The 12,238-nt window shown below is 50.4% G+C and overlaps 1 long non-coding RNA gene across 1 annotated transcript; it reads left to right on the forward strand.

Annotated features, from left to right (window-relative positions):
- Positions 1-3,650: 3,650 nt before the first annotated feature.
- LOC140918466 (uncharacterized) lies at positions 3,651-7,356 on the forward strand. Its single transcript, XR_012161197.1, has 2 exons — positions 3,651-4,107; positions 6,811-7,356. It is a non-coding gene; the product is annotated as an uncharacterized lncRNA (long non-coding RNA).
- The last annotated feature ends 4,882 nt before the right edge of the window (positions 7,357-12,238 follow it).

Here is a 12,238-nt window from a genome sequence, read left to right on the forward strand (position 1 = left end):
GTTACCTAGTGCCACGCCCAGTGTCACCGATTATTCCTCTCCTGAGAGTGCCCGACAAGATGGGCACGGCTGCAGGGTGGGCGGTTTGAGGGTGGGGGGGATTACACCCACGTGTTATAGGACCCCTCCTAGGCGACAGTGATGATTGTATCCACAGCGGCAACGGCTGGGGCTGGGGTCTCTCACTCTTCCCCTCAATCAAAGGGTCAGACGGAGGGAACCGGATGGGGTCACCGAGCAGAGAACCTCGGACAGCGCCCACCGCTCCTCGAAGGCGTCAAGGGAGTCGATGGACGCTGCCCAGAGGAACTCTGCCTGGATAAGTGAATGTACTGAGGATTGGAAAACGGCCCTACAATCGCAGGACGCTTCATTAGCCAACCTCCCCTCTCTGGTTTTATAAAATAGAAGGGGTTAAAAGCAGCCCTGGAGAGGGCTGTGGCTGGGGCTGGCTGATTGGGGAAGCAGCTGCAGCTGGGCCACACCCCAGTCAGGCCCCAGCTGGCCTGTATAAAAAGGCTGTGAGCCAGAGTCCCAAGGAGTCTCTCTCCAGGCTGGGAGAGAGCAGGGCCTGTCTGACAGGGTACTGAGGGTGGTACAGTGCTGGGGAAGGAGCAGGCTGAGCAAGGGTGCTCCAGGCTGGCAACTCCCCAGGCTGTAGGGCCTGGTCCAAGGCCCATAGAGGTACTGAGAGGAAGGCAGCAGGTCTGAACCCCCTTGCCTACAATGAGTGGCCTTTACACGGCAGTCTGCCCCAGGGAGTGGGGGCTTGGTGATGACTAGCAGTAGCCTGGACTGAGGCAAGGTGGGGATAGTGGGTTGGGGGTTCCCCAGGAAGGGGAGACCCAGAGGCAGAGTGTACAGGTACTGACAGGGGGCAGATCCCCAGAGAAAGGGGCACTGGGGTCTGTGAGGGATACGAGGGCCAGAGCTCTGCGGATCGCCAGCCTGCAGAGGGTGCTCCAGGCTGGAAAAGAGCTAGTTCCCAACGACCAGCAGGAGGTGCCGCAGGGGTGAGTCCGCTCCTTTACAAGTGGTAGAGAATGCAGGCACTAGCAGTCCGCCCCGCTACAAGGGGCAGGGCATGGACTGTGGGACAGAACAGAGAAAGGAGAAAATGGTGGAGAAGTTGGACTTTTATTGGGGGGCCCAGCTTGCCAAGCAGCAGAGAGGGTTGCTCTGGCTATTGCAGGGGTGGGCACCCAGGCCCTATAAGAGATCAGGCACCAAGAGCGGGAGGCTAGGGCCTGGGCTCAAGCACTGTTTCACCTGTGGGCAACTGGGATGCTTCAGGAGGGAGTATCCCCACTGGGAGGGGGCAGAGAGCCCCACCCAGACAAGGTGCCCCCTGTGAGGGCAAGAAGGGGGCCTTCAGCTTGTTGGGTCTGTGGGGAGACTTCAAGAGGGAGTGCCCCTGCAGGGCTCCCAAGGCCTGGGCTAGCCCAGAGGGAAGGGCTAGGGCCCAAACAGGCTGTGGTAGGGTCGTGGCCAAGGGAAGACACAAGTGGTGGTTTCACTGCCACTTAAAGGGACGCTGCTCCCTAAGGCAGGAAGGGGGAAGTGTCCGAGACAAGGGCTTGGTCTGAGACCAGCCCCAGGGAAGGGGTGGTGAAGACTGGGGCCACGAGGGAGAAAGAGATTGGGGCAGAGAGGCCCCGCCTAAACCAAGAAACCTACACTGGGGCCAGGAGGGCTACAGTGAGGACCCAAATGGAGAGGGGAACCCCCGTAGAACCAGGGTGGTCTACGGTGGGAACCCAGACCCTAGAAGAGGGAAGCAGGTGGCTCCAGAGTGTGGAGGGCCTGCGAGAGGAGAGGGATGCCCTGTGGGCCCAGCTGCAAGGGAAGCTGGGGCAATAGGGATCCCCTGTCCCCGTGAGAATAGTCTTAAGGGGGGAGGTGTGTGGTGGGGCAGTGCCCCACCCCCATGCCAGATTGGGCTACAACAGACCAGAGCAGCTGCGCAGGGCAGCAGCCAATCAGGGAGGGCCTGTTAGAGCCAATCAGGGCCCGTATTACAGCCAGCCAATCAGGGCTAGGCTAGGCCCTATATAAAGACTGCCCAGGAAGGGAGCAGGCAGTCTCTCCCAGGCCTTCAGAGGGTGAAGGACAGTCTCCTGCGTGAGGAGACTAGCCCTATTGGGATCTGGGAAGTCGGTGGGCGAGGGGAGCAGAAGGGGACTCCCGCCCAGTACCTGTCGGGCTGCAGGCCCTGAGAAAAATGGCCTAGCCAGTGCAAAGGGGCTGAAGGGGAAACGGCCCAGGGAGAGAGACGGACAAAGGGAGAGAAGGAAGGCTGCTGCCAAAGGGTCCCTGGGCCAGGACCCAGAGTAGAGGGCGGGCCTGGGTCCCCCCCCCTGCACTTCCACCTGGCTGTTTGGAGTGGTCATCACGGACTGCACCAGACCCCTGCCAAAAAGGTTAGACTTTGGGGTGTGGTTAGCCATTGTGGCTGGGGCAAAGAGAAGGACTGCTCATAACACCAAACCCCTGGAAGGGGGTGAGACCGGAGCAGTGGGCACTGCTGGAGGGCAGTGTCCTGAAGAGGACACCACAATCTGGGAGCAATGTGGGTCGAGATGCCAATCTAGGGCGAGAGATGGACGGGACACCACTTGCAGAGGGCGCTCTGCATGAACTGAGCTAATTCCCCGAGTGAACAGCAGGAGGCGCTGTGCTGGTGACTCCCAACTCCGTCACATCCATAAACAAAGAAAGGGCTAACATTTCACTGAATTATTTCTGTTTATTAGTGGGCATAGCGAGCCAGCTCTCTAAGCATTTACATGATATAAAACACACAGCTTTTTGTTCTGTAGTCGTATAGTGCCTAGCACAACGGAGTATGCATGGGGCTCTATAGCAGCACTAACACAATACTGATGACAACTGGCCAAATGAAACAAGGTCCTATGCTCAAGCCAATGGCATTTCTCTATTTGTCTGGGTGTAACATGATAACTTTTGAAACCATATCTGATCAATCCAAAATGTTCAGTGGATGTTCTAGGCACCAGTGGGCAGAACTTCTCCTGATTCTGGTAAAAATCAGGAACACCGATGTGATGGGTTGCCCCCCTTCAAGGTACCACCTGATGTACTGAGATACCACTGAGCCTGCCTGTTCTGCCGGCCTGAGTCCCCTTTAACCTGTCTTGCTGAGCCAGGTTCTTAAGCCTCCTCTGCCACACGCACAGAAAGGGCGACACCCAGCTGCAGAAAGACAGACACTGAGCCCTGGTCTACACTACGAGGTTAGGCCGGATTTAGCCACGTTAGGTCTATATTATAAGCAATGCGTCTACACAACCAACCCCGTTCCATCGACCTAAAGGGCTCTTAAAATCGACTGCTGTTCTCCTCCCCGGCAAGGGGAGTAGCGCTAAAATTGACCGTGCTGGGTCGAATTTGGGGTAGTGCAGATGCAATTCAACAGTATTGGCCTCCAGGAGCTATCCTAGAGTGCTCCAATATGACTGCTCTGGACAGCACTTTGAACTCCGATGCACTAGCCAGGTACACAGGAAAAGCCTGGGGAAACTCTGAATTTCATTTCCTGTTTGGTCAGCATGGCGAGCTCAGCAGCACAGGTGACCATGCAGTCCCAGAATCGCAAACGAGATCCAGCATGAAGCAAATGGGAGACACTGGATCTTATTGCTGCATGGGAAGAAGACTCTGTGCAGGCCGAACTCTAATTTAAAAAAAAATGCTATCTATATATGCCAAAATCACACAGGGCGTAATGGACAGAGAATACAACAGGGACACACAGCAGTACTGTGTGAAAGTTAAGGAACTCAGGCAAGCCTACCAAAAGACAAAGGAGGCAAACGGTCACTCCAGGTCAGAGCCCCAGACATGCCGCTTCTATGATCAGCTGCATGCCATTCTGGGGAGGACTCTACCACTACCCCGCCACTGTCTGTAGACACCTGCAAGGGGGGAGTCTCACACAACAGGGAGGAGGATTTTGTGGAGAAGGAGAATGCGCAGCAGACAAGTGGAGAATCTGTTCTCCCAGGCAGCCAGGACCTTTTCCTCACCCTGGAGCCAATACCCTCCCAAGGCAGGTTCCTGGACCCTGAAGCTGGAGAATTACCTCCTGTGAGTGCACATTTGTAACTACAGTACAGGGTTTAAAAGCAATTGTTTAATGTTTGATTTGCCCTGAAGAATTGGGATGCATTCATGGCCAGTACAGCTACTAGAAACGTCTGTTAACGTGTCCAGGGATGGAGCAGGAATCCTCCAGGGACATCTCCATGAAGCTCTCCTGGAGGTTCTCATAGAATATCAGGGTTGGAAGGGACCTCAGGAGGTCATCTAGTCCAACCCCCCCTGCTCAAAACAGGACCAATCCCCAACTAAATCATCCCAGCCAGGGCTTTGTCAAGCCTGACTGTTGTGAGGGCATTGCGCATGGCAGCAGAGTTACTTGCAAAGTTACCGACAGAGGGATGAATCGCAGGCACCCGAGTGTGATATAGACACTGACTCATATCCAGCTTCTCGTCCACTGTAACCCCAGGTCCTTTTCTGCAAAACTGCTGTCTAGCCATTCGGTCCCTAGTCTGTAGCGGTGCATGGGATTCTTCCATCCTAAGTGCAGGACTCTGCACTTGTCCTTGTTGAACCTCATCAGATTTCTTTTGGCCCAATCCTCTAATTTGTCTAGGTCCCTCTGTATCCTATCCCTACCCTTCAGCATGTCTACCTCCTCCCAGTTTAGTGTCATCTGCAAACTTGCTGAGGGTGCAATCCACACCATCCTCAATATTTTCATAAATGATCTGGAACAAAACCGGCCCAAGGACCGACCCTTGGGGCACTCCACTTGATACCAGCTGCCAACTACACATGGAGCCATTGATCACTACCCATTGAGGCCGACAATCTAGCCAACTTTCTATCCACCTTATAGTCCATTCATCCAGCCCATACTTCTTTAACTTGCTGGCAAGAATACTGTGGGAGACCGTGTCAAAAGCTTTGCTAAAGTCAAGGAACAACACGTCCACCGCTTTCCCCTCATCCGCAGAGCCAGTTATCTCGTCAAGAAGGCAATTAGATTAGTCAGACGTGACTTGCCCTTGGTGAATCAATGCTGACTGTTCCTGATCACTTTCCTCTCCTCTAAGTGCTTCAGAATTGATTCCTTGAGGACCTGCTCCATGATTTTTCCAGGGACTAAGGTGAGGCTGACTGGCCTGTATTTCCTAGGATCCTCCTCCTTCCATTTTTTTAAAGATGGGCACTACATTAGCCCTTTTTCCAGTGTCCAAAAGACTCTGAAAGCCTTTGCAGAAGTTTTCTGAGGAGGGCTGCCTTATGTCGTCCCCCATGGTAGGACACTTTACTATGCCAAGCCAGTAGCAAGTAGTGTGGAATCATTGTAGCACAAAGCATGGCAGCGAATGATCCTGGGTTTTGGTCGCATTCAAGCAACATTCAGTCTTTATCTTTCTGTGTCAGCATCAGGAGAGTGATATCATTCATGGTCACCTGGTTGAAATAAGGGAATTTTTGTAAGGGAACAGTAAAAGGACCCCGTTCACGCTGGACTGTTTGCGCTTGGCTAAAAGGGATCATCCCAGAGAATAGCCACATGGTGGGGTGTGGAGAGGAGTGTGCTGCACATCCAACTGAAAACCGCAGCCCCTCCTTTTAAATGGCAAACTCAACCAGTATTGCTTGCTATGGGAAAGGAGGGCGCTGTGGTTTGAAACTGTCAAGGTTCCTTCCCCACTCTGAACTCTAGGGTAGAGATGTGGGGACCTGCATGAAAGACCCCCCCCTCCCCCCAAGCTTATTCTTACCAGCTTAGGTTAAAACTTCAAGGTGCAAACTTTGCCTTGTCCTTGAACCGTATGCTGCCACCACCAAGCGTGTTAAACAAAGAACAGGGAAAGAGCCCACTTGGAGAAGTCTTCCCCCAAAATATCCCCCCAAGCCCTACACCCCCCTTTCCTGGGGAAGGCTTGATAGAAATCCTCACCAATTTGTACAAGTGAACACAGACCCAAACCCTTGGATCTTAAGAACAATGAAAAAACAACTATGTTCTTAAAAGAGTTTTAATTAAAGAAAAGGTAAAAGAATCACCTCTGTAAAATCAGGATGGTAAATACCTTACAGGGTAATCAGATTCCAAACATAGAGAATCCCTCTAGGCAAAACCTTAAGTTACAAAAAGACACAAACAGGAATATACATTCCATTCAGCACAGCCTATTTTACCAGCCATTAAACAAAAGGAAATCTAACGCATTTCTAGCCAGATTATTTACTAACTTTTTACAGGAGTTCTGAGCTGCATTCCTTTCTGTTCCTGGCAAAAGCATCACACAGACCCTTTGTTTCCCCCACTCAAGCTTTGAAAGGAACATGTCTTCTCATTGGTCATTTTGGTCAGGTGCCAGCAAGGTTCTTACCTCCTTAACCCTTTACAGGTGAAAGGGTTTTTCCTCTAGCGAGGAGGGGTTTTATAGTTCTGTATACAGAAAGGTGGTTACCCTTCCCTTTATATTTAGGACAGAAGCCATTCCCATATGTTATGAAGGCAGAAGAAGCCAACCCCACATAGCCTTTGGCTTACCATGGCTGCCTGGAAACAGAATTCTGTTGCCCAGCTGTGTATAATGTGTCACCATATGGGCAGGCACTCAATATAAAAGGCAAAATGTGACCTTGTACTTAAAGCACACGTGCTGTCTGCTGTTAATTGCCTGATTTACTGTGAAAGTCTCCCTTTTGTTCTCAGAAATGTATCCTCATAAATTTTACTCTCCCTTTTTATCTCCCCTGCAGGTGCAAATGTTTCTATGCTCCCCCATCATCTCCCTCCGTGGGGTTATCGCAGATTAGAAGGTGAAAAAAACGCACTCGCAATGACATGTTTTCTGAGCTTGTGCAGTCCTCCTGCTCTGAGGCATTCAGTGTCAGAGGCCAGGAAAGCATTAGGTGAGCACGATGAGAAGAGGCAGGAAGCGATGCTGAGGCTAATGGGAGAGCAAACAGACATGCTCAGGCATCTAATGGAGCTGCAGGAAAGGCAACAAGAGCACAGACTGCCGCTGCATCCACTGTATAACCGCTTGTCCTCCTCTCCAGGTTCCATATCCTCCTCACCCAGATGCCCAAGAACACAGGGTGGGAGGCTCCGGGCACCCAGCCACTCCACTCCACTCCACAGGATGGCCCAAGCAACAGAGGGCTGTCATTCAAACAGCTTTGATTTTGTAGTGTGGCTTCAATAAGCAATGTGGCCTTATCCTTTCCTCCCCTACCCCCACTGGGCTACCTTGTAAGTTATCTCACTTTTTTTTTTTAATTAATAAAGAATCAGAGTTCGAAGGGACCACAGGAGGTCATCAAGTCCAACCCCCTGCTCAAAACAAGACCAATCCCCAATTTTTGCCCTAGATCCCTAAATGGCCCCCTCAAGGATTGAACTCACAACTCTAGGTTTAGCAGGCCAATGCTCAAACCACTGAGCTGTCCCTCCCCCTGGTTTCAAAACAATAGTGACTTTATTTCCTTTGCCAGCTGTGATCAAAGTGGGGAGGGTGGATAGCTTACAGGGAATTAAAAATCAACAAAGGGGGCGGGTTTGCATCAAGGAGAAACACACACAACTGTCACACCTTAGCCTGGCCAGTCATGAAACTGGTTTTCAAAGCCTCTCTGATGTGTAGCACACTTAGCTGTGCTCTTCTAATTGCCCTGGTGTCTGGCTGCTCAAAATTGGCCATCAGGTGATTTGTCTCAACCTCCCACCCCACCATAAATGTCTTCCCCCTTACTCTCACAGATATTATAGAGCACACAGCAAGCAGCAATAACAATGGGAATAATGGCTGCACTGAGGTCTAATCTAGTCAGCAAACTGCGCCAGCGAGCTTTTAAATGTCCAAAGGCACATTCTACCACCATTCTGCACTTGCTCAGCCTGAGGTTGAACAGCTCCTTACTACTGTCCAGGCTGCCAGTGTACAGCTTCATGAGCCATGGGAGCAAGGGGTAGGCTGGGTCCCCAAGGATAACTATTGGCATTTCAACATCCCCAACGTTAATTTTTCTGGTCTGGGAAGCAAGTCCCTTCTTGCAGCTGTTGGAATAGCCCAGAGTTCCTAAAGATGCAAGTATCATGCACCTTTCCTGGCCATCCCCTGTTGATATTGGTGAAACATTCCTTGTGATCCACCAGTGCTTGCAGCACCATTGAGAAATACCCCTTGTGGTTTATGTACTGGTTGGCAAGGTGGTCCAGTGCCAAGATAGGGATATGCATTCCATCTATTACTCCACCACAGTTAGAGAACCCCATTGCAGCAAAGCCATCCACTATGACCTGCACATTTCCCGGAGTCACTACCCTTGATAGCAGCAGCTCAGTGATTGCATTGGCTACTTGGATCACAGCAGCCCCCACAGTAGATTTGCCTACTCCAAATTGATTCCTGACTCACTGGTAGTAGTCAGGCATTCCAAGCTTCCACCAGGCTACCACCACTCACTTCTCAACTGTCAGGGCAGCTCTCAGCTTGGTATTCCTGCATGTCAGGGTGTGGGAAAGCAACTCACAAAGTTCCAGGAAAGTGGCCTTACATATGAGAAAGTTTCGCAACCACTGGGAATCATCCCATACCTGGAACACTATGCATTCCCACCAGTCTGTGCTTGTTTGCCGGGCCCAGAATCAGCATTCCACTGTATCAACCTGCCCCAATGCTGCCATGATGTCCCAATTGCCACATCCCATGCTTTCAGGAATATCTGTGTCCATGTCCTCCTCACAATCATCCTTGTGCTGGTGTCTCCTAGACAGGTTCTGCACATATGGCAGGATAATGTGCGAGGTGTTTACAATGCTCACAACAGCAGCAGTGAGCTGAGCGGGCTCCATGCTTGCAGTGCTATGATGTCTGCATGGGCAACCCAGGAAAAAAGGTGTGAAACGATTGTCTGCCATTGCTTTCATGGAAGGAGGGAGGGGAGACTGACGACATATACCCAAAACCACCCGTGACAATGTTTTTGCCCCATCAGGCATTGGGAGCTTAACCCAAAATTCCAATGGGCAGCAGAGACTGCGGGATAGCTACCCACAGTGCACCGCTCCATGAATCGATGCTAGCCACAATATTGAGGATGCACTCCGCCGACTTAATGTGCTTAGTGGGGACATAATAATCAACTGTATAAAATCGCTTTCTGAAGATCGACTTCTATAAGATTGACCTAATTTCATAGTGTAGACATACCCTGAGATTAGCTCTGAGAAGATTCATCTTAAGGGACTTGCCCCAGCACTCAGGTGCCCACCTCCCTTGGAGTGCAGACCCTAAGGTATATTGTCTTGTGCAATATGTCTTATGTACAGGGCAAGCTCATAAAAGTTCGCCCTCTCCCTCAATGTGAAGAGAGATATGCACAACTTCTTGCCCCCCTCTCCGCCCTGTTAGAAATTGCACAATCTGGGTTTAATAATAAACAAAACAAATGTATTAACTATAAACGGCAGATTTTACGTGATTATAAGGGATAGCAAACAAAACAAAGCAGATTACTACGCAAATAAAACAAAACACAAACTAAGCTTGATTCACTAAAGAAATTAGCTACAAATAGTAATTTATCATCCTCTGTAGCATGGGGCTGGAGGATTCTCTGCTACTTGAAGTCTTTAAACCACAATTTGAAGACTTCATTAGCTCAGACATAGGTGAGAGGTTTTTCGCAGGAGTGGGTGGGTGAAATTCTGTGGCCTGCATTGTGCAGGAGGTCAGACTAGATGATCATAATGGTCCCTTCTGACCTTAGTATCTATGAAACTATGAAACTTATCCTAAATGTTGTTTCAGGCAGATTGCAAAGGTTCTTGGAAGCCAGCTGCACTGGCATGCAGTGTGAAACTTCAGGTATTCTTACTCACAGACTAGACACCCTTCCAGCCTGGGCTCTACTCTTTCCCCCCAAGTTCAGTTCTTATTTTCAGGTGTTTCCCAGCATCTTTTTGGGTGGGGAGGCAGAGGACAACCACGATGATGTCACTCCCCTGCCTTATATAGCTTTTTGTGTATGACAGGAATCCTTTGTCTTCCAGTGAAAAAACACTGGCATTCCAAGGTGGGGTCCAGTACCAGGTGACTCAGTCACATGTCTCTACAGGGTCATAGCAGCCATTACTCACAACCTGTCTGGAGCGTCCACATGAAGACTAAGCTCTTTCACAGTCCATTGTCTATGCTGATGGCCCATCAGCCCTGTCTGACTTTTTCATTGTTGTACCTGAAGGGCTAGTTATAGGTGTTACCCAGAGTAGCACATTTGAAATACTGATACATGTTAAATATTACTAGCTTCAGATACAAAAATGATACATGCATACAAATTGGATAAACACATTCAGTAGATCATAACCTTTTCAATGATACCTCACATGACCCCTCTTGCATAAAACATATCTTAGTCATGCCATATTCATATCAGAACAATATTTCTATGAAGAATTTGGGATGTGGTGTAATGTCATAACTGGAAAAGCTGTTTTCACTTAAAAAGTTGCTCTTGGCTCTGCCTGTGGAGAGCTAGCTAAGAACTGGATGCTCAGCCGTCAGGGGAGCCAGAGGGAGAGAGATGTAAAGGAGCCTTCATTCCTTCCTCCATCCAAGCGTGCTGCCTCCCCCCAAGCCTGCTCTGTAGTGGGGGAGGCAAAGAGAAAGAGAGATGGCACCAACCATCTGCCCGTCCCTTCCGATCTGCAGGGGAAGAAAGGTATGAAAGAGACACACACCCCTAGCCCATGGGGTGGGGGTGGAGAATGGGGGACCCCTGTATGGGGAGAGGAAGGACTGGGGAACATACCGAGCCCCGGCATAGTAAGGAGCGGGGGAGTCAAAGACAATGGTATGGGGGAAGGGGGGTCACAGAGAGCCCCTTGCATGGGAGAGGGGGTGGAGGTGGTTCCCTGAAATAGAGGAGGCTGGTGGGGTGGGATGGAGGAATGCAATGTGCTCAGCCTACAGAAGTAATGAAGTGTGCAATGCCCTAGTAATCCCCTATCAAAAAAGCTTTTAAAAAGAAATTCCTCCGAACAGCCCATGCAACCTCAGGCGAAATCCCCTCCTGATAGCCACCCCACATAGCCCCGGCTCCCTGGAAATACAAAATTACCAAACAAATTCAATGCTCCCCGTATCCATGGCCTGATCGCCACAGGAGCTGAGCAGCCATAGACAGGTTTTTAGAGGAGAATTTTCACAGAACTGACTGCAGCCATTCCAAATAATGTATTTACATTTGTGAACTGACTGGTGCTGTAGCACGGATCTCTGAGGAGGTACAAAATTAAAGCCTACTGACTTGTTGTGTGACTTTTGGCCAATCATTATATTGATGGAACAAAAATACCTATCTCACCAGGGACTACTTGCAAAGCACTTTGAGATGAGGGCAGGGGACCATTCCAGATCCTGGTAACATGCATTTGTAAAGGCAAAGGTAGCTTGTCCCTATTCTAGTCTACTAAGATGAGAAAAGTGAATAAAGATGTTTTTAAAAGCGGAGCATTGCATTACAACATGCTGGCAGCTTGATTTCAGTTATGTGACTTTGATACCCTGCTTCACATTGCATTATTGTAACTGGCAACACAACCTCCTCTCATGGCAGCAGAGCTCACCCCAGCTCACAAACTCAGAAAAGGGTCAAATGGATCCAAGTTCCCTCCCCCACATCTCCCGTAACCTCAAAACCCTCTGGGTCTAGCCACCCTCAGGATCTCTGGCTCCGCCTGGCAGAATCATTTGATGATTTAACTAGGAATTGGTCCTGCTTTGAGCAGGGGGTTGGACTAGATGACCTTCTGGGGTCCCTTCCAACCCTGATATTCTATGATTCTATGAATCCTACCGGCAGCCCATCACAAATCACCCCCAGTGATATGCTCACAACTCACCCGCTAAGCTGCTCTCCAAACCTGCCCCTAGCTACCCATCCTGCAAGCTACCCCCCTCACTGACCCGCCCCCAAACCTGCCTCGCTACCCACCCGCCCCCCAAACATCCCCCCAGCAACTCACCTGCCAAACCTGCTCCCAGGGTCGAGCTCCCTATCTGAGCCCTTTGGCTTTACGACCTCCCTAAGAGGGCGGCAGCAGCTGACTACCCTCCTTTACTTCGCCCTTCCCATGACGGCAGCCGATCACGTGCTCAGGGTAACCCCGCCTTCCCGT

The sequence above is a fragment of the Lepidochelys kempii genome, chromosome 10 (assembly GCF_965140265.1).
Source record: "Lepidochelys kempii isolate rLepKem1 chromosome 10, rLepKem1.hap2, whole genome shotgun sequence".
Classification (NCBI taxonomy): domain Eukaryota; kingdom Metazoa; phylum Chordata; order Testudines; family Cheloniidae; genus Lepidochelys; species Lepidochelys kempii.